Consider the following 22,990-nt stretch of genomic DNA (forward strand, 5'->3'; position numbering starts at 1 on the left):
GAAAAAAAAACAACAGTTACATTGTGATAGGTTGCCATTGGTTACAGCAGGTTTGTACACATTGTACCATGTTAATAATGAAATTCCATTGTGTACAGATTCACATGCCTAATAGTGTTCCTGTAAGTTGTTTTGCAAATGTAGATCAGTACGATATATAAATCTGTCACTGTATTTATAGTATGCACTAGGTAAAAAAAAAACAAAAACAAATAAACAAAGCAAGTTCTCCTACCGAAGGAGAGCACAACCCAGTTATAAAGCAGCCTTCTGTTCACACTGCAGACTGCTCCTGTGTGGACTGTTCCACTGCCCTGAAAGCAGGGGGTGCCCAAAAGCAAATCTTTAGTCTTAGCTACTTCCCCTTTCTCCTAACATAGCCATTCACATGAAATGTCACGTACGCGTTATGTTTATAACCTGCGAGACTCTTCTATCAGTGTAAATATTCAAAGTGGGTCAATATTTAGTGGTGCACCTGTTGAAGGTCCCCCCGTCTTTCTGTAATAGTAGGTATCTGACATTTCTTTTATGGATGCATTGTACTGGATGGAGAGCTAGTTACTTGTTAATAAGTGTTTGGAATCTATTAGGGGATACCAGGAAAGCATTTGAGTCTCACTCCTGCGCTAGTGACAGCCAGTCTCTAACCCATATACCTATCAGTGGCTGCTGTGAGGATGCAGTGTGCTCCTGGTAGCCCCTCCTCCTGAGGGAGCACACCGCATCATCCTGTCCACTCAGCTGCCATCCGAGATGGTCATTGCAGAAGGAAGTCCGTGAAGATCCTCGGATAGACTGCATGGTACAATCAGTCATTGCAAGAAGATCATCAGCTGGTCTAGTAGATCGCTCTGAGGGATCACTAGTAGTCAGGGTTATACGATCCTTCATAGTATATAAACTGCACATATGTAAGTGAACCTGCAGACTCACACTCCCTTTTATAGCAGCTTGAGCTGGACACAATGGACACCATCTGCATCCCGCTGCCTTTATATGGAGATCATTGACTAGAACAGACTTCGTCGTATATTTACCATCCTTGTCGGTTAGATGATTATAAGGTATGTATTGCATCTATTAACCCACTGTCGTTTAGTTGTAATATTTAAGAAAAAAATACACATCCTCAGGGTTTACACCATAGTTTAGACAATGAAAGGTATAAACGTAAATTGTCTGATCTATTTGTGGTAGCAAAATATGAACAATAATGATATTCAGTGTTGTTATGGAAATTAGATATACAAATTGCTGTACGTTTTTAAAGCACCAGAAATACTTTGCAGCGTTGTACTATTGGGAGGTATTACAGATAGTGAGATACAGCTTGGCAGGTACATTAGATTGTAGCTATTATCTTGCTGGTAGGACCATACAATCAGAAAGGTGTTTTTGGTTTTTTTTTTTTAAAGATTTAAAAAGTGTGGATTTGGTTTTATTTTATATTGCAGTAAAGGAGAAAAGTGTGTGTGTTCTTAAATGAAAATAGACAGTGCCTCATTAATACATATATAAAATGAGATATTATACAGCTTAAGATCAAAGACGCATGATGGACTCTCTAGTGAGTAATGAGAGACATTAAGAGAAAAGTTGTTAAAAAGGAAATTCAATTCTGTTTATACATATTTATACTTTATATATGATACCATTATGGATGCTTCAGTGAGTCTATATGTTTAATGTTTAGACAGTATTGTAATGTATCATACGGTGTAATTTATGTCATCTTGAATAGTGTGATTTTGTTGCAGAAAGGGAATTAGGATACTATAAATATAGAGTGCTTGGCTGAGTAGAATAAAATGTGTTATATAAGGGATACACACAGTATTACTTTCTATAAAACATTGCTGCCATATATTAATGGAAAGTTTTGGGGATATGTAAGCTTGTTTGGCTAATATATTTTTATATTTGAGCTATTTGTAAAAAACAAAAAGTGTAGTTTTTGTTTCCAAAAATGTAAATATAATAATATAGAAGTTCATTCACATATTGGTAATTACTGATTCCCCCAATATTCTCAATATATATGTGGTAGGAATAAACTTGTAATGGAGGTTAACACCTTGCTGTGATATTACAGTTGATATTTTTTTTAAAACTTGTATTGCTTTCCTAGAAAAACATTGTACAGTGAAACAAAGCATTATTGATCATTTTAAAGAAAGTTTTATCCATGAATAAAATGTCTCAATTTCATACAGTTTCTGGTAAAACTCTTTTGCCATACTGTCCTATCCATTAATATGTTTCCTAATTATGGTCAGATATGTGTTAGCAAATATCTATGTTGCACAGGCAAGGTTCCTGGATTAAATACTTCAAGGATTGAGCCTGTTATTTATTCTCTGAGCTGTGCCTATTGTCAATGGGCATCTACAGCTTAAATGGTCCCCACATTGCATTATTATTATTATTCTTTATTTATAAGATGCCACAAGGTTTCCACAGCACCATACAGAGTACAAACGATAGACCTTAGAAGGTATAACACAGAACAATAAACAAGTACTAGGCCAGCAGAAGTAATAAGTATAGAGACAGAAGGGACGAGGGCCCTGCTCATAAGAGCTCACAACCTAAAGGGAGGGTAAAGAGACAACAGGCACAAGGGGAGTCAGAGGAGGGGGATCTAGGGCAAGAGGAGTGCATAGGAGGGACGGGAATGAGAGAGGGTTAGGCGGATGGTTGTTGGGCTTTTAAGAACAGGTATGTTTTCAAAGTTACGAAGAGTCATTTATTAACTGCAAACTGTTTGTGTCGAGTCTACCTATTTGTTTAGTACCTACATACACTCGGATCCAAACTACACTTTTGGGGAATTGTCCACATAAATTGGAAATACACCAACTTTTACAAGATTGTAGGTGCACATAAAAATATGGATCATAGAAAGAGTAAAAACATAACTTCAAAGTCTTTTTGTTTCAAGTTAATTATGAGAGTGATGGGACATCAGGTCTGTTACTAAATATGTCAATTTTCTATGTTTTAATATTTTTATTACATGGGTATTTGTGGGCATATAAATGCATCAAATGCACCTAGATCAGTGATGGGCAAACTTTTTCAGGAGCGGGCCAAATAAAAAAGAAAAACTTTAGGCGGGCCAATATAATTTATTAAAAAAACTCAAATATCGAAATATATAATACAAATTTTTTGAATGGGACGGGAGGGTGTTATATAGCAGTGTTACCTCTATAAGTGCAGCGATCGTACAGACACAGCACTTATTTCAGCAGGTTGTTGCAGATCCATCTTTCTGGTGATCCACTAACTGACAACACAGCAGCCAATCGAAATCCGCCTTAGTATATGGCCCAGCCCATCTCTTCTCACATGACTTTCAGCCATTAGGGGGCGGGCAGGTGTTTGAGTGATTGACATACGAAGTGTCCTTTTAGGAAGGAGGATGAAGTGTAATGGAGGAAATAGCTGGGAAGGCATAAAAATTAAGGTTCTGACACACAGGGTCGGCCCTAATAATTGTATGCATATTTTAATGAAATTTTTTAAAATATTGGCTGGCCGGATAAACCCTCCAAGCGGGCCGGATCTGGCCCACGGGACGTATTTTGCCCATCACTGCCCTAGATGGTACAAATGTGATCTCGTTTTACCACGTGGGCCAAATAAAAGCCATATTGGGATCATTCCACTTCAAATCAACACAATTTTAGAAAAATTTCTACCTTACATTCTCTAATTTCAATTAAGTTGCACTTTTTTAACAAAAAACTTGCTTTTAGCGTTTTTTTAAATTGCATTTGTATTGCACCTGATTGAGCTAGAGAGTTGGTCAAGGTCTCTTTTTCTGGGCTTTCATGTGATATATAACACAGCATTATGTTTCAATGAAAATTAAAAATGTAACATTTTCTCAAAAAGCCATATTTTAACATTTTTGAAAAACATCTAAAAAATTGTTAATACTGTTGTTAATAAATACCCAAAGTTTTATTTTGGGATCATCTGCTACAAGAGCTTTCAAATTTGACTGATTCATGAAAATTGTGTTTATTGAGGCACTACACATCTGGGAAAATTAACAAAACAATATTTTTTCCAGTTCAATTCAATAGATGAATGCACTTTCCTCTTCAGGTGCGCCTGCTCCCACTGCTGCATAGGCATGTAAATTTAAGTTGAAAGATATTCTACGTGGAAAGACACTTCAATTGTGTTGAATAGGCCCACCTTTTTCATTTCCCTGGACCACTACAAGTGGTCAGGTTGGGGTGGGCTTTAATTAGTGAAGAAAAACCCCTTGGTCACTAATTGAAGCCCACCCAAACCTAACCTGACCCTGGACCATTTGTGACACATTTGAAAATGCTAAGTATTTACTTACAGTGGAGACTCAGACTCGGAAATTGTGTGCTGGGCGCAGGGAGGAACATCAGCTTGGAGAAGGGGTCCTGGGAGGCAAAGAAACAGCAGACTGGGAGCAACACTGCCCTCACAAGAAGAAGCCTCAGTCACCCGGCCAGACAGAGAAGAGAAGACACAGCCCATGAGGCAGCAACTGATCTTCATGGGACAGAGGAGCATGTGATAGACTCCTCCAATCAGAGCTCAGCACATGCTCCTCTCACCCCTCAGCAGAGTCTGATGGGAATTATTTCCCTGGGAGTCCAGTCCGAGCCTGCTGTGGTGTTTAAATTGATTTAGAGCAGTGTTTGCAATGGTTGATGGTTAAATTGGTTTAGAGAAGTAAGGAAGAATAAAGATGGAGGAAAGTGACAGGTACCTTATTGTTTTAACCTAGTTATAAAGGCTAATAATACTTCTAATAAGAAGGGGTTGAGAACTGTTTCAGAATGGATGTGTAAGTTATTTCCTGAAATACCAAATATTGCAAACGTTTCTGCCAGCTGCAGAAAACAACTTTGACGCGTCGGAAAAAAGCAAGAGGATCATTGTTCAGTTCCTCAAGATAATGTAGTATCAGCTCCCACTTGCTGACATCAGAGGGTATGTAACTGCTGTCTATGACAACAAATGGTGGCTGGCATTTATTCTGGAGAACATTGAAAATATCAATGAAGTGAAAGTGACTTTCCTCCATCCAGCTGGTCCATCACCATTTTTATCATACTCAAGGAAAACGGATGTTTTATGGATTACTATGGTAGATATTCTGTGGAAGGTGAATCCGATAACTCCCAACAGGTCAAATGTACGCCCTTTCTGAAATGGAAATACTAAAAAAAAAATGAAGCCTTCAGCCAGTTCCAACCCATCAAGTAGCACCATCCATCCAGAGCAGCAGCACCAAATGGTAATGATCTGTATAGTAAGCTCACTTAAAATATGTGAAAGGCATAAAATTATCAAAAATGTTTTAAATATTTCAGTATTTAACATAATGTGTCATTGTACATAATATACATCAAAGAGATTGTTTAAGGAGATAAATTAAAAGTAATGAACAGGCCTAGATAGTTCTCATTTTCATTATTTTAACAAACAGTCCAAAATGAAAGCTCTTGTAGCAGATGATTCCATCATGAACCCAAAATAAAACTTTGGGGATTTATTAACAACAGTATGAACATTTTTTAGATGTTTTTCAACAATTTTAAAATATGTTTTTTTGAGAAAATCAAAATTTTGATTTTGAAAATGCTACATTTTTAATTTTCATTGAAACATGATGCTGTGTTATATAGAAAGCCCATAAAAAGAGGTTTAACATGAGACCTTGTCCAACTCAATCAAGTGAGCTACAAATGCAATTTAAAAAAACGTTAACGAGTTTTTCATTAAAAAAGTGCAACTTTAAAGGCATATAACTTCAAAACCAGTGCCCATATCAGTCTAAGATTTGGGGGTTTTCTTTACACCCATGACAGCATTTATTATTCCAAATTTAATTACAATCTGAAATGGTCCGTTTGAAACCCTGTGTTGATTTGATGTGGAATGACCCGTTGGTGCTCCCAGTCCACATTTAGCTAGGAACATCCTGATCTACCCTACTCCTGCCATCACCAGAATTTTGCACCCCTTGTAAATGTCACCATTTTGACCTGCAAATCCAAAAGCATAGAATAAAAAATACACTGTGGGGATGCTTGTATGCATGTTTATATATGACCCTTAATATAGTAATAGTTCGTCCTCTGATTTGTCCCACATTTTAATGGCCAGAGTAGTGAAATCTATGCTGAAACAGAAAAGCAAGTTAATGCATAGGTAGTGTGTTTCCACCATGTACCTAGCACCAATTGTTATTAATATTATCTTTTATAGTTTTCAAGGTGTGTCGGTATGACACACTTGCACTTCTAAACTAGCACTCTCCCAATCTGCAAGAGCGAAGATCCTTCCAAGCCCTGCCAATGTTTATTTTGTGTTTGTAGGGGTAGGGGGGGGGGGTATAGGTGCTGTTGGTTCTGGGGTTGGGGTGCCGATTACGCATCTGTGGGGTTTGGTTGTTTGGCACTGTTCGTTTTATGTATGTGAGGGGGGGTATAGGGGGTGCCGGTGGTGTCTGTAGCGCTTGACTAGTGTTTGGCTGCTTAGTTATTAATTAGGTACCATAAGCACCATATCACTGAAGAGATATACAGTATATAACATCCATTTAAAACACATCTGTATAAATTAATCTGCATACAAAATGTACATATGTTAGAGATGTAGGAATGCAACCTTAGGGAAAGGTGGAGGTACGCATGGGAGAGGTAATTGGACACATTAAAGAGGGGACGGGGACTGTGCGGACATCCTTGCACCATGTAATATGTTTCCTATTAAATTGTATAGTGTTGAAAACCAACTAATATTTCAACTAAAATTTCACATAATCAAAATCCATCAAGCTTCTGGAGGTCTAGGCAGTTCCCATGACCACCATCATTCACTTCTAAATTTCCACTTGGACCACTGATCTTTTATTTATAAGGCGCTGCAACGCCGTACATAGGGAGTTGGAACATACAACAAAATTACATAAGTAAATGCAGATAAGAAAAGTGGGTACACATAAGCAGAGTAATAAATGCATGGATGCAATTAACAAAACAAATCACATGTTGTACAAAAACAATACAGTACAAGTCAACACAGGGACTGGGAGTGGGCAAACATGAGACATAGGGTAGAGGCCTAGGTCTAGAAGGGGCCGTGATGGTGTATGGACCTAGGTAGTAGAGAGTCTTGGAGGGTCCAGATGGCGCAGAAACCTGTTTCAGCAATGAGATAAGTGGTAAAACAGCAATGGCCAATGAGAGAGCTCCCTGCTTTTTATATAAAACTGGGATTCATATGCCCTATGTATATCGACCTACCGTTTATATTGCCTGTATACACTTTACCATATCATAGTGACATGGGGTTTTATATGGTGGAGAGAAGACTATCATGCTAGGCATATGGCTGTACATTGTAGGTATGAATACGGTTTTGCTTGGAAATGGAGTATGATGAGTCACTGTTGGACATGAGGCTGTTTTGCTAGGCAAGGAACTGAATATGGTGGGATTGGGGTTCTGTGTGCTGGGTATTGGGCATGGTGGACGTAGGGCTTAATAATCTAATTGACAATTGGGTCTGCAGTGCACAATATTTCCTTTTTGCCATACTACACTCACTAATACACAAATTTCATCCTTTTTTTTGTAGATATATAAGATCACTTTGTGAAAAGAATGTTCATGTTGCAATGTCTCTATTTGTTTAGCAACGTATTTTTTGGGCATGTTAATCCTTTAAGCACAAAATGAAAGGGACATCCCAAAAACTTAGTGAAGGGGAAAAAGTTTTAGTCGGGGCATGAGAGGCACTCGTGAACATTTCCTGCAAAGATCCTTCGCCAGTATTACAGAGAAGAGATGGAGTCACAAACCTCCATATAAAGATGTTCCTAATACATAGATTTTGCATTTGTAAGCAGTCCTGCAACACAGAGACCTTGACTTTGAGCCACTGGACGAAACACAGCAATGAATGCTAACTAGCTGTGGCAATAACTGAAGGCTATATGCAGCATATGAAATTAGCTTCCATTGTGTCTGTTATGTATGGATGTCTAATCTTAATACAAGAGGAGAAAAGGATTGTCCCAAAAGTAGGAATAGACAAATATACTGAACAAGAACCTCACTTCATTATAGTTGTTCACACAATTACATATTTAAAGTACAGTACTAATCATTTCCTTTAGTTTCTTCGGTGTTAGTTGTGTACAATTACAGTGAAAATTCTGAAAAAAGTAAAATATGATATTCTATAATATAATCAAACCAGCAGGTAAGAAAACTATAAGCCACGTAAATATTTGCTTTACATTTTTACTTTTAACTTCTATCATATTTAACCCTTAGTTTGCTTATTAAAATCCATTAAATATACAAACAAAGTGACCACTTTGTTAGTTATATCTTTCTAGTACTGGGTAGGACTTCCCTTTGCCCCCAGAAGAGCCTGAATTCTTTGTGGCATTGAGGCATATTTGTTGGATGCACATTTATGCTGCAAATCTCGACCTTATCCGAAAGGTGCCTTATTGGATTGTGATCTGGTTGTGGATGCCATTGAACTCATTGTCATGTTTGTGGAACCAGCTTGAGATGCTGTGTGCTTTGTAACATGGCGCATTAATCTGCTGCAAGTAGCTATTAGAAGATGTGTAGACTGTGGCCATAAAAGGATGCACATGGTCAGCAACAATACTCAGGGAGGCTGTGGCATTTAAACAATGCTCAATTAGTATTAAGGGGCCAAGAAAACATTCCCCACACCATTACACCACCACCACCAGCCTGAACCGTTGACACAAGGCAGGATAGATGCATGCAATGAAGTGACAACTATGTTATACATTCTGCATTATCTGTCAAAATAAATTCACTAGCTTTAGGATTCAAAGTTTTAAAGCATTTGTATCTAGTGCAGGGGTTGGCAACCTTTCTCTATCAGTGTGCCGGCTAAAATCTAGTCAAGCACAAGTGTATAAGTCGTGTATATGTGTGTGTGTGATATATATGCTATTTATACCCTCAATTCGTATTATGCCACAGAGTAGTGACCCCAGTTCACATTACGCCACATAGTAGTACCCTCAATTCATATTCTGCCACGCAAGTGACCCAATCAATTTGTATTATGTCACACAGTAGTACACCCAATTTTTATTATGCTACACAGTATAGCCCCCAGTTCATATTATGAAACACATTTGTGTCCCCCATTTATATTATGCCAAATAGTTGTGCCCACAATTTTTTGTTCTTTACATCAGAAATGTATAAAATAGAGTTGTTGTTTTGCTTAGATTTGTCTGTTGCATAATAACATTTGCACATCTTCCACTAAAAATGCCGTTTTTAGGTCCCTGCCCCGCTGTCCTAAAAGTCAGGATTGCTGGGACATATGTCACGCTCGGGCACACTTCTGCCAATGGTGTCCGCAGCAATGCAGGTCTTCTTTTTTTTGTAGGAGGGTGACCTAGCACTTTTCACCTGCTTAAACATGTCCCCAATGATGCAGAGGCAATTTATGGACATAGCTCCTTTCATGCCACGCCACCATGCAGTGCATGATATACTATACAACCCAACTATAAGGGGGGCCCCATGATGTTGCTCTACCAGGGCCCAGAATTCCTCTTGTTGACCCTGGGTTTTCTGTTGCTATAAGCCCATCCACTTCAAGGTTGGATGTGCGTTCAGAGATGCTTTTCTGCATACCACTATTGTAACGCATGGTTTTATTTGAGTTACTGATGTTGTCCCGTCAGCTTGAAACAGTCTGGCCACTTTCCTCTATCCTCTCTCATTAACAAGGCCTGTTTGCACACAGAACTGCTGCTTAGTGGATGTTTTTGTTTTGCACACCATTCACTGTAAACTCAAGAGACTGTGCAAGAAAATTCCAGGAGATACTAAAAACACCCTGTCTGGCACAATCATTCTACGATCAAAGTCACTTAAAATCAAGATTCTTCCACATCCTGGTGGTTTGGTTTGACCAACAGCTGAGCTCTTGACCATGACTGCATGTTTTTTTGCATGGAGTTGCTTCCACATATTTGGCATTGCATTAACTTGCAAATGTAACTAATAAAGTGGCCACTGAATGTGTGCGTGCATATATTTAATTTTGCATGAATATGCTTAGTGTTTAAAGTGTGCACCTCGATTTTGGATTGTGTGTGTGTTTGTGTGTGTGTGTGTGTGTGTGTGTATGTGTGTGATATATATATATAACACTTTGTTTATCCTGCTGAAAGCCTAAAAAATCGTAAGACTCAATATGACAAGCAAGGAAAGAAAGGGATAAACAGACAAATCATTATTATTGTTTATTTGTGTAGCGCCAACAATCATTTACATCAGATCCTCAATAAGCGTCCTGCAACACACCTTCAAGTAAGATTTCTTTTGCAAGCACTGGCCACATTTTTTTTGTCTAGATTTTCAAGTATTTCATTATAATGTCCATTCGTTTTATTAGTAGAAATTTAATGTCCTGTTCTGTGTTTACCACTCTAAAGTACTTCGTACTTATACTTTAAATCAATGATAGTGAACAGACGGACGATGAGTTTTCACCTGCAGGGACCTGTGACTGCTATTGAATAAGTTGAAGCTGGGGCTAGATGAAGCTCAGTATCTCATTAAGTAGAATGTAATAAGAGCAGCCATTAGGGGTGTGTAGGTAATTTGGGGGGTTTGAGTGACATGTAGGGAAGTCTGAAGGAAGATTTGATGTACATGTGGGGTACTTTGGGGTTAGTGGGATGTCTAAGTAGCTTGTGGGACAATTTTCAAGTGGGAGTCTGCAGGCATGTAGGGGTTCAGAGGTAATTCTGGGTTGTTTTGTTTTGCATCAATACAGATATGGAAGTTGCTAAATCAGTTTATAGGTTCACAGCAGGTACTTGAAATGGTGGGTTTATCTAGAAAGGAACAAATACAGAGGAAAAATGCACAGCACCCTGCTTTAACCAGTAAAAGAGCTGCTATTTCTACTTGTACATACAAATGCAGAATTCTCAGTTACACACATTTGCAAATGTATGATAAGCTACCCACCCCGTCAAGGCGCTTCTGCTAATAGGGTTGTTTGAACTCTAAACAATGAGAGTCCCTATTTTTGGGTCATACATATGTGTTTTTAAATTGAGAGCTAACTTGCCAAAAGTTACCCCATGAGCCTTCAAATGGCAACAGAGTACCAGCACTCCCCATCAGCTACTGATTCCAAACATACCTATCAAACAACAATACAGAAATGGAAGTTACTTAATTAATTTCTAGGTTCACAGCAGGTGCTTGAAAGGAATGGGTTATCCAGAAAGGAAAAACTAGAGAAAAATCCCAAAGCACAGTGTTTTGAACTAGTAAAAGAGCTGCTATTCTACTTGTACATAAAAATGCAGAATTCTAAGTTACACACAGATAAGCCACCCGCCACTTAACGGCATACTTGCCAACTCTCCCGGAATGTCCGGGAGACTCCCGAAATTCGGATCAGGCTCCCGGGCTCGTTGGCATTTCTCCCGCATCCTGGATTTCACTGAGAATCGCGTCAAATGACGCGATTCTCAGTGATTGACGCCATTTTGGAGGGCGGGAGGGGGCGGGACGAGGCCAATCGTGTCATTTTGGCCCCGCCCCCCCGCGACATAAATTACGTTTTCGCGGGGACGGGACCAAAATGACACGTTTGGCCTCGTCCCGCCCTCCAGTCACGCCCCCTCTCCCGGAAACTTGTTTCCGAGAGTTGGCAAGTATGCTTAACGGCGCTTCTGCTAATAGGCTGGTCCTAACTTTAAACAGTGAGAGACCCTATATACTGGACCATACATTCATGTGTTTAGAAATTGAGAGCTAACGTTTGCATGTTAGCAAAAGAAATCTTCATTTTTGGAGTGCAGTGAGATGTGCAAAGAAGCATCAGAATGACAGGAACAGAGTAAGATGGAAGAGAAGGTATATGTGTGTGTGTGTGTGTGTGTGTGTGTGTGTGTGTGTGTGTCTAAAACAAAACTTGTTACTGCAATTAAGGGTAATGTTCAGTCCTTTTGAAGGCTATAGAGCAGCACATGCCTTGAAGTCTGCCAGACTGCCAATTGCTGATTTACATCCCAGGGGGTAAATGTATCAAAGTCCGGTTTTGTCATCTTGCGGGAGATCGGCGATTTTTCAGCTAAAATTTAAAGCGGCGATGGCTTGTAAAGGCAAACTTTGATACATTTGCCCCCAGATCTTCTACAAGATTAGTTTGACATGACTGGTCCCTAAAAAGTGTGCCGACACTGTTATCAGTTTATTTTAAGTAATATATTTCAATATTTTACCCACCACTGATGCCAAGCTCATTGCTTTGTAAAGTCCTGAGTTTGATTTTGCTCTCTTTTAAGATATTGGGACCAGATCTGCCATCTGTCAATCTTGTACTGATCCCGTTATGCAGGAGTTTATCTTTGACTGAATATAAGTCCTTCAGCAGTGTAGCAGATCAATAATCTCAAATGGTGTGCAAGGGTCATTGTGGTATAATATGTTTCCTATCATTGATTCCTACATATACACAGATGAAAAGAACAAATTTTATAAATCTGCTTTTCTTTATCGCCTCTTAGTTTTCTTATGCAATAATTTTTTCAGTTTATTGTCTTTGCTAGCCTTGATTCTTAATTTTACATATTTTGTTACATTGTTTTATTTTTGTAATGACCTCTCTGTACCAGGGAAATTCAATCGGCCGTGTTACTGCCAAAAGTAACACATCATGCGCTCTATTACCATTTGTACGGTAATTTTAACCCGGATTTCTGCTCAGGGAGCTGCGAGCAAATATCAGCGTTAAAGATTACCATACTAACTGTAATAATGTGCACTATTACCGTAGTAACGGTAATGGTGCGCAGGCTGCGTTACTTTCGGCAGTAACGCGACCAATTGAATTGCCCCCTAAATGCTCTCCTTTTCATTTTTCACCTTTTACTAAAGACTTTTTTTAGCCACTTTGGTTTTCTTATTGCTAGAAATCTTGTTGTGATATAAGTACCTGCAACAATGCTTATTCAAATTAGGTTTACTATGGTCCCATTTGGCCTCTAATTTCTGTGAAAGTACAATATCAAATTCAATCAGCTTTTATGCCTGTCAGATCTGTTAAAAATTGGCAGAACCACTGGTTCAAGTATCCCAGTTTATACCCGAGTAGATAAAATCACCATTAATGAGCAGTAGACTACATTTCAGTACAATCTGTAATGCTTTGTAACTTACAACAAACTCCAATCAATATTCTGTGCTTTTGTTGCTATTTATATCTACTTGTGAGGCCTCTGCAGTGTCACCTTCTCAGTAATATCTTCCCCATAGTTGCCTACTTTCCTGGAATTTCCAGGAGATCCACGAATTTCTGGGAGTCCTACCAGACTCCCCGGAGAGCAGGGCAACCTCCCGGTTACTAAAGACATCTATATTAAAGTGGGGGGGGGAGGCTTATGACGCGACCCCGCTTGCCTCACCCCCAACACGCCCACCCCACTCCGATCTCCCGGACCACCTATGATATTCCCATAAGATTGGTCTTAATCAGTATTTAGACAAACCCTTCCACTATCGTTTCTGTCCTCTATTATATAGTCTTCTACATACACTGCCTAGTTTGTCTCATCCAATCATGTTTCTGTTCTACTCACTGTATAATAATAATAATAATCCTCATCCAGCATTATTAATTATAGTTCCCCTATTTTGCTTGGAAGAGTCCCTTCATTTGTTAACACATTTTTTGCCACTCTAATTGTTATGCACCTTATTGCCTGTACTATTCTCACTCCAATTCTTCCACTATTTATTTTCAGTAAGCCCAGTTTTCCAGCTACCCTATCTAGCTCACTATTTCTGTCCTAACCCTTTTTGTAGTTCATTGTTTAAAATCTCCTCCAGCCTTCTATCCACCTTTTCCTTTAACACAGCTGCACCCTGTCCGTTTAGATCCAGCCATAATGTAGAGTCTGAAGCTTCAGTTCTCCATGAACTCAAAAATCTTCTTCCTACTCCAATCTCTCTCTCTCCTATTAACTGTCCTAAGCACCTGCTGTCTTATCTGGTGTAGCACTCGGCACAGGCAGTAATACCTAAACAGAAGACCCTACCTTAAGCTAATATCCAAATTCCCTGATTTTGTTTTTGAAAACCTTGCATCTCCCCATAGTTTTATCATTGGTACTAATGTGTACTAAAACTGCTGGTTCTGCACAACCCCACCTAACAATCAATCTAACAGATCAACAATATGCCAAACCCTGGCACTTGGTAGACAGCTAGCTGTTCATTCAAGGTCTTGGCAACAGATTACCATATCTGTCTTCCTAATAAATTAGTCACCCAGCACCTGTCAGCCTTTACAGCTTATCCCCTTTCTTTGTAGAGCAGCAATTCCCATAGCTCTAGTCATAGTACTCCTAAAAGAACGGCCCCAATATCAGCCATTTGGCATACTTACTAGGGGGTGGGGGGAGGTCAAGTAATGAGCTTTGTGTAGCAACTGCAATTTTCTGAGTATTTTTGTTAAAGCTAATGTAATATTATTTTACTCTAGCTCTCATAAAACTTTATTCCACTTACTCATTGAGAAACACCGATGTACACCACAGTTACATAATAATATAAATTTGGAAGCAATATTGCTTTATACTGCACTAGCACTCCCCTACTGTTCACATACCTCATAGGTTGTTTACAAATAAGTAATTGGCTTTAAATGTGTTTTTCTATATATGTTTAGATGCACAGAAACAGTGTATAAAATTTTTTATTTTCTTTAACTAGGTGACCTCCTCTGAATAACATGCCACTTTCAATGCATGCACATCACTCGGAAAATAGATGAGTCGCTGGTATCCTGAAGCCAGCATACCTCCCACATTCTAGCATGCAGGGTTCCTGGTGTGGTGAATATTAATGCTTGAGAATGGGGGAGATGTGCTGGTATCAGGACCATGTCTGTTTTTAGTACAATATGCATATGGCAAGTGCAGTCTTACTGCAGTAACCTAAAATGGTAAAGAATCCTGTAACTGGCAATACAGTGATAAATAGTACATCCTACAAATCTCATATATTTGTATAAGCAGAACACCAGAGTTGCTATGGAGATAAGCTCTGTTTTTGTTCCAAGAGCTTAGGAAGCGAAATGCTTAAGTGAAAAAAAAAATTCAACAGTGTGAGATTGGCTGTCATCCATATTCAAATAATTAAGTGGTATAAAATGTAAGACCTTTATTACATTTACAGCAGAATTCATAGATGCCATGGTATGGTTTAAAAATAACTTTTTCACATAGGCAGTTTCTGTGACCCTTTTAAAACAACTCAGAATTACTGGCTCCTAATATCTTTATAGTTTGAGGTAAGGGTTTGTTATGCCATATATGTTACACAGAGCCTGCCAGCAGTGTAATTGCTGAGTACACAGAGTGGGGGCTTGTCCAGGTATTTTTTTATCTCATTCAGGTAAAAAAATGTCCAGCCCTGGGTTAATCTACTGTTTGGACCATGAACAATATATGATGGAGCTCCGATCTCATTATATGATCAGATGATACTCCACAAAGAAAATGTGCTGTTTCCTTGTAGGGCCACAGATTACTAGTAAGTGCTCTAATTATATCAAGAAGCACCATGCTGCTGAGCAAATGCATGAAAGGGTCATGAGTTCAATTCCCGACTATGGCCTTATCTGTGTGGAGTTTGTATGTTCTCCCTGTGTTTGCGTGGGTTTTCTCTGGGTGCTCCGGTTTCCTCCTACACTTCAAAAACATACTGGTAGTTTAATTGGCTGCTATTGAAATTGACCCTAGTCTCTGTCTGTCTGTCCCCCTCTTTGTCTGTCTGTGTGTGTGAGTGTGTGTCTATATTAGGGAATTTAGACTGTAAGCTCCAATGGGGCAGGGACTGATGTGAATGAGTTCTCTGTACAGCGCTGCGGAATTAGTGGCATAATATAAATAAATGATGATGATGATGATGATGAAAGGAGAGCTCTGCCACCAGATATCGGCTTAAAAATCCTGTATGCCAGAAGAAGACTCGAGCACTCTAACTGCGCAGTGCTCCTGAGGATATCGTGTGGCCTGCATCGGTCATATCTAACATCGCCATCTTACTAACAAATTCACCCTCGAGGTGTATGGTGACGCAGGCTCCAAAACCCCACCTTACAGATTTGCTCCAGGCAATTAATAACTGTCAAATCACGCTTGCCAAGAAAATGAGCCAACTCCAAGAAGTCATAGTACCTATTAGGTACCAGGCAAGGCATGCACACCTTGAGAACCCACTCCACAGTATCTTACATGGGATTCCACTCCACATCACAAGAAGATAGATGATTTAGGAATCTGTATAGTGCAGAAATAATATCTGATGAGTAGCTATTTTTAACGGAGCCGAGGACAAAAAACAGAGACTGAACAGTGAATGACTCAGTATTCTCTGTAAAGCACTGTGTAATATGGTGATGCTATATAAACCAACAATAATGATGGAGATAAAATTCTCACAAAGGTACAATTTGGCATCCTAGCTGGACTTTTCTGTCCTAATACAACAATATCCTTTTATGGACTGTCCAAATAAAGGGAGCTGGATCTTCCCACAGTCATATTATTCTCTGCAGTGCTAAGCTAAGGGGAATTGATGGCAATATATTTATTTTTTCTTTGCCACCCCAGTGGATCTCTACACATGACTGGTTCAGTGCCCACACACATAAATATATAACCTATAGGGCTATTGTGGTTCTTTTAATCTTTTCATTCTCATGTTTCACAAGATTTACTGCTTAAATGTATGTCATTCAAGGAGTCCTGAGTTTATAATAGATAATATCCTGTTATTATTCACTAAATATATGTTTGGTAGCCGCAGTGACTATATTTGGCTGAAGATTAATGAGGCAGCGCCAAATAATACCCCACAAAAATGGTATAGGTATCTTCCAGTTGAATGGAGTGAGAGCAGGGTGAGGGGTAGGGTATGGAAGTTGGCTACTGTTTGCAGGTTGATATTGATATTTGGTTGTAACCACATGACCTATTTTGTAATACTGGTCTATATGACACTCTTCATCATCAACATTTATTTATATAGCGCCTGCAAATTCCGTTGCGCTTTACAATTGGGAACAAACATTAATAAGACAATACTGGGTAAAACATACAGACAGAGAGGTAAGAGAACCCTGCTCGAAGCTTACAATCTATAGGACTCTTAAGAGGGCATTAATATTTCATTGTCACAATGTTGTAAGAATTTTTTAGGAGATTCGCATAACTGGACAAAAGGTGATGGCTCTTGCAAAAAAAATAAAAAAAATATGGATGATATATGCTTATCTCTGTACTTACATCTCGCTCTGTACTTACATCTCGTACATTAGCAGTGTAGCCATGTTCAATTGTAAGTATATTATTGTATATGCAGTCGACATAAAATGAGTGTCAAGGGTAAATATAACAATGTTGAGTAATAAATAGTATAAAATGGAACAGAATTATTGTCTGGAAATGTGTATCAATAGTTCACTGGTCAAACATATTGTCTGAAACTAATAAGCAGGCTATAATTTTGAGGGGAGAGTTTAATATCGTTTTAAATGCTGACGTGGATAGCAGGTATAGGAAATCGCGATCTGGTTAACTTGATACTTGTTTTAGATTACTGAACTACCTGAATCTTACTGAAATTTGGAGATATATCCAACGACACATAAGTCATATTCATGCCAATCTGTCTAGCATGCTTCTTTCTCACACAGAAGTCTGGTATTCCTTTTCCACCACAGTCCTGAACTCTGGTCATGAAAGCAGAATATATTTTGTGTGGCACATCACATCACTCGCATATAAATGTTAATCTACATCTAAATATCCCAAATTCCACTCCATCATCAATCATCATCATTTATTTAGTGGGCACCACAGATTATGTAGCTCCAGCCAATCGCCTCACGGATATGACATACATTAATATATTAACCATAATAACAAATACATGGATAATCAAGAGCTAGTAATTACAGCTAGCATGGATAGATAGGAATCGCATGTAAGTGAACAAACCACAGAAGATTCAGCTTAAGGCATGACATCATGGTCGTGCAAGGTGGACAGATATTAGACATGCCTGTGAGAACTTGCATTGTAGATTGATAGAGTTAAAACAGATTTGGAACCTATATTCAATAACCATTATGTTACTGCCTCTGATTTGACAATTTGGGGTGCATTTATGTAGTAAATGTTTATTATTAATATGTATTTATTACATGTTGCATAATCGCACTTTATAACAAAAAATAAGAATTCTGCTTTTAAAACTCCAGAAAGAGAATTTATAGCTTCTCCCTCTGAAAGGGCTAAAATAGCTAGAGGAGGCCATTCTATGCAAGAAATAATTGGTTTGAAATGGTGATTGAGCAGGTAGCACTCCTCTCTAGGGAATCACATTCCAACACAGGAATTACTGGGCTGTGGGATAATAGTGACTCTCTGGTGATGAGTCCTACATTAATTAATGGTTGTGTTTAAAACATTTTACGAACAATTATATTATTTCACCTTGTCTCTAGGGCAAGCAGATATTGAGTCTTATTCACAGGTTATACCCATATACTTATAAAACCTGTTGATGCTTTATCTTTGAAAAAAAGAAAATTACGCTAGAAGAAGTTTCATTTGTAAGTGCCTCACTTCCAAATGGTAAAATCCAGGACTGGATGATCTCACCTCAGAGTCATATTAGCTGCAGACAGAGGTACATGTGCCTAGATTACTAGGAAGCATTCGAGCAGGGACAAATGTCAAGTTCAATTGGAGAGGCTTTTAATCACTTTGGTTGTAAAACCTGGAAAGGATCTTACTGACTGTGGCCCATGTATTTAATCAATATAGATACATTAATCCACGCAAAAATGGCAGCAATTTTGCTTAATCAATTAATAACTTCTGTAATACATATTGATAAATCAGGGCATGCAGACACTCGATGGCAATTAATCTTAGAAAATTATCCAGTAATCTAATGGTATTTCATGGTAATAAGGGCACTAATGTCATAACCACATAAGACAATGTTAAGGGGTTTTTTTTTTTTTTTTTCTTTTTTAAAAAACAACTTATTATTAACAGCATAGGATGAATCTAACCAACTTGCAATATGTTATAATAGAACAAACACAAGTTAATGCTGGTACATAGCAATAATACTGTTATTTTGTTTAATTCTATTGGATGGTAGTATCTCTGGGCCATTATGAGGAGGTTGTGGTCCAAAATTCATAAGTTAGATATGATTACTATACACATTACCACAAGCAAGAGCGATAAAGGGTTCTGGCCGCCCTAGGCTAATACGGCCGCAGCGCCCCCCCCCCCCCCCCTTCCCCTCGAATATATGTGTATAAGAACACTCCTGAATATGAATGTTCAGGTGTATTCTCCAGCATTCAAATCTAGACAGATTGTACCATTGTCTCTTACCTGTTCTTGCTCTTCTCTCTTGCAACTTTGTTATCCTCTCGCTGGCTTCTGGAAAGTTGGCGTCCTGTTTTGAAAATGCAAAAATTTCTTATAATGCAAAATGTTAACAAACCCTGAATGATTAGGCCCTTTAGTTACAACAAAACACTCCTTTATGGCCAGCTAAAAGTATCCCATTGTACAGGCATATATAAGCAATATCTGTTAGGAACCCCACTAACCAATACAACACCACCCGGAGTCTACTCTGATAGTCAGGTGTTCGCTGGAGCCCCTAGTGGTGGGGACAGGCTTGGCTGCAGACTACAGAGGGTCGTGTGGCGTGTACTAGCGGCGGGGAACCCAGGAGTAGAGGATAATGGCAGACAGCAATTCCAAAGGACAGGCCGAGATCAGGGGTCACTTGCTAGGAAGAATCGTCGGGAAACAAGCCAAAGGTCGAGGTCACGGGCAAATCAGCATAAACGGTGGTACAGGCCAAAAGGTCAAGGGCACAGGCAAACGGCAAATCCAGAAAACAGGCAGAGGTTATACACAGAAGGCAACAATCAAAAGGAACACCAAGAGTACAGAAGCAGGCAGCAACACAGGAACCAGGAAGCTATAACCGGCAGGGAGGCTAAGCCCTCCCTGCCTTAAATACTAAGTGTGACCAATCAGAGCCTAGCTCTGAAATTGCCCCCAGCCTATGCCTAATAGGTAATGAATTAATAATTAGCCCACAGGCTGGTAAATATACTGCGTACGCGCCCAGCTGCCCCACAGTGCCGGGACGCGGCGCTGGAGTGATTAGCGTCTGACCGTTGCTAAGGCAACGGTCAGGCTGGCCCCGGAAATTACGTCCCGGTCGTCATAGCGACGGCCGGGACGGAGGTAGGAGAGTCGCGGCAGCTGGGCACCGCCGCGGCTCGTAACAGTACCCCCCCTCTTAAAGAGAGGGGTCAAGGCACCCCGACATCCAGGTTTGCCAGGGAATTGTTTGAAGAATTCCTCAATGAGTTTGCGGGCATGTAAGCGTCTCCACGGAATCCAAGATCTTTCCTCCGGGCCACGATTTTCCCCTGGACCTTTTTGGAGACCAGAATCTTCTCCACCAGGAGTTCCCTGTGGCCCTCTGGGATGACAGGCTGAGATCTGCGTAAGTAACGAAGCCTAGACTTACGTGCAGGGATAGCCGGCTTCAGGAGAGAACAATGGAAGTTATTCGGCATCCTAAGCGACTGAGGAAGCTTTAGCCTGAAGGCGACAGGATTGACCTGTTTGATGATCAGGAATGGACCAATAAATCTAGGACCTAATTATTTTCAGGGCTGTTTGAGCTTGATGTTGCGGGTGGATAACCAGACTTTTTGCCCCGCCTTGAACGAACAATTCTTCCGATGGCGGTCAGAATTTTTTTTAGACTGGAACGAGGCCCGTACTAGTGCAGTGTGAACCTTTTTCCAAACGGTTTTGAGGTATGAAGCTGTGGAACGGATCTCTGGAAGACCAGAATAGTTGAGTGATGATAAGGAATTGGACCTTGGATGGAAGCCAAAATTACAGAAAAATTGAGAGGCTCGTAACAGATGGGTGGAAGAGTGAGATGCGTTATTGTACGCAAACTCGGCCCACGAAAGCAATGATGACCAATTGTCTTGAAATTCTGTGATGTAGAGACGTAAATATTGCTGCAACGACTGGTTCACTCTCTGTCTGCCCGTTAGATTGAGGATGATAGGCTGAAGAGAGACTTATGTTAATTCCCAGAAGACTGCAGAAAGACCTCCAGAATTGGGCGATAAATTGGGAACCCCTGTCGGAAACAATATCAATGGGTAAGCCATGAAGACGGAAAACATGTTTCACAAACAGCACATCCAGATCCTGAGCGCTGGGGAGTTTGGTTAATGGAACAAAATGGGACATTTTGCTAAAACGATCCACTATTACCCAAATTGTGTTGTTTCCTGAAGAACATGGCAGATCCATGATAAAATCCATGGACAGATGTGTCAAGGGTCTCATAGGCGGAGACAGAGGCATTAGTGGACCTGACTGAGAGGTTCTGGAAGTTTTGTTTTTTGCGCAATCTTCACAGATGCGGACAAAACTCTCCACATCCGAGGACAAGGAAGGCCACCATACAGAACGTGCAAGTATTTCAAGGGTTCTGTAGATACCCGGATGCCCTGCTGATTTGTTCTCTTGGGCCTCAGCGAGAACCGCTCTGCGAAGATGCACTGGAACAAAAAGACGTCCTAAAGGTGTTTCGGAAGGGGCGATTTTCTGAAACTGACGTATGGTGTTTCCTAGATCCTGAGTCAACCCAGCGTGAATGATAGAAGCCGGAATGATAGATGATGGTTCACTAGTGGGTACTTGATGAGGTAGAAAGCTCCTGGACAACGCATTCGCCTTGGTATTCTTAGAACCGGGTCTGTAGGTTAGGATAAAGTTGAAGCGGGTAAAGAATAAGGCCCACCAAGCTTGTCTAGAGTTTAACCGTTTGGCGGATTCAATGTACAATAGGTTTTTGTGATCAGTGAGGACTGAAATTGTATGAACTGCACCCTCAAGCCAGTGGCGCCACTCCTCGAACGCCCACTTGATTGCCAGAAGTTCCCGATTACCCACATCATAGTTGACTTCGGCAGACGAAAACTTGCGTGAGAAGAAGGCACATGGATGCACCTTACGATCACCGGGGATAAGAGAGCACCAGCGCCTACTTCCGAGGCATCCACTTCCAGAATAAATGTCAACTGTGGATTGAGGTGCTTGAGGACCGGAGCAGTAGTGAACGCTGTTTTAAGAGCTTCAAATGATGCGATGGCCACGGGTGACAAATTACAAGAATCCGCCGCTTTGCGGGTAAGAGCAGTAATGGGAGCCACGATATCAGAAAAAGCTTGAATGAATCTCCGATAGTAATTCGCGAAGTCCAAGAATCTTTGGATCGCTTTCAGATTCATGGGACATACCCACTCCAGCATGGCCTGGACTTTATTAGGATCCATAGAAAACCCATCAGGAGAAATTATATAGCCTAGGAATGATACTTTCCTAACATCGAACTCGCATTTTTTTCAAGCTTGGCGAAGAGATGTTGTTCTCGGAGTTTAAGCAGGACCTGTTTGACATTATCACGGTGTTGAGAAAGAGACTTTGAATAAATCTGGATGTCGTCCAGATACACCACTACAAACTGACCCAGGAACTCACGGAGTACTTCGTTAATAAGGTCTTGGAAGACTGCAGGCGCATTACACAGGCCGAAGGGCATGACCAAATATTCATAATGGCCAGATTGAGTGTTGAAGGCTGTTTTCCACTCATCGCCCTCTCGATTGCGTATAAGATTATAGGCGCCACGGAGATCTGTCTTGGTGTATATGGTAGCGTCTCTCAATTGGTCAAACAGGACAGAGATGAGCGGAAGCGGGTAAATGTTTTTGATGGTGATCTTGTTCAGGCCACGAT

General features: G+C 40.0%; 1 protein-coding gene across 1 annotated transcript in view; it reads left to right on the plus strand.

The window, feature by feature from the left end:
* The first annotated feature begins 554 nt into the window (after positions 1-554).
* MANEAL (mannosidase endo-alpha like) overlaps positions 555-22,990 on the plus strand; it is a 43,333-nt gene continuing 20,897 nt past the window's right edge. Inside the window, exon 1 of the mRNA XM_075195397.1 lies at positions 555-1,067. The gene's annotated coding sequence lies outside the window, so the exon portion shown is untranslated. The remainder of the gene's footprint in view (positions 1,068-22,990) is intronic.

This window comes from Mixophyes fleayi, chromosome 2 (genome assembly GCF_038048845.1).
Source record: "Mixophyes fleayi isolate aMixFle1 chromosome 2, aMixFle1.hap1, whole genome shotgun sequence".
Classification (NCBI taxonomy): domain Eukaryota; kingdom Metazoa; phylum Chordata; class Amphibia; order Anura; family Limnodynastidae; genus Mixophyes; species Mixophyes fleayi.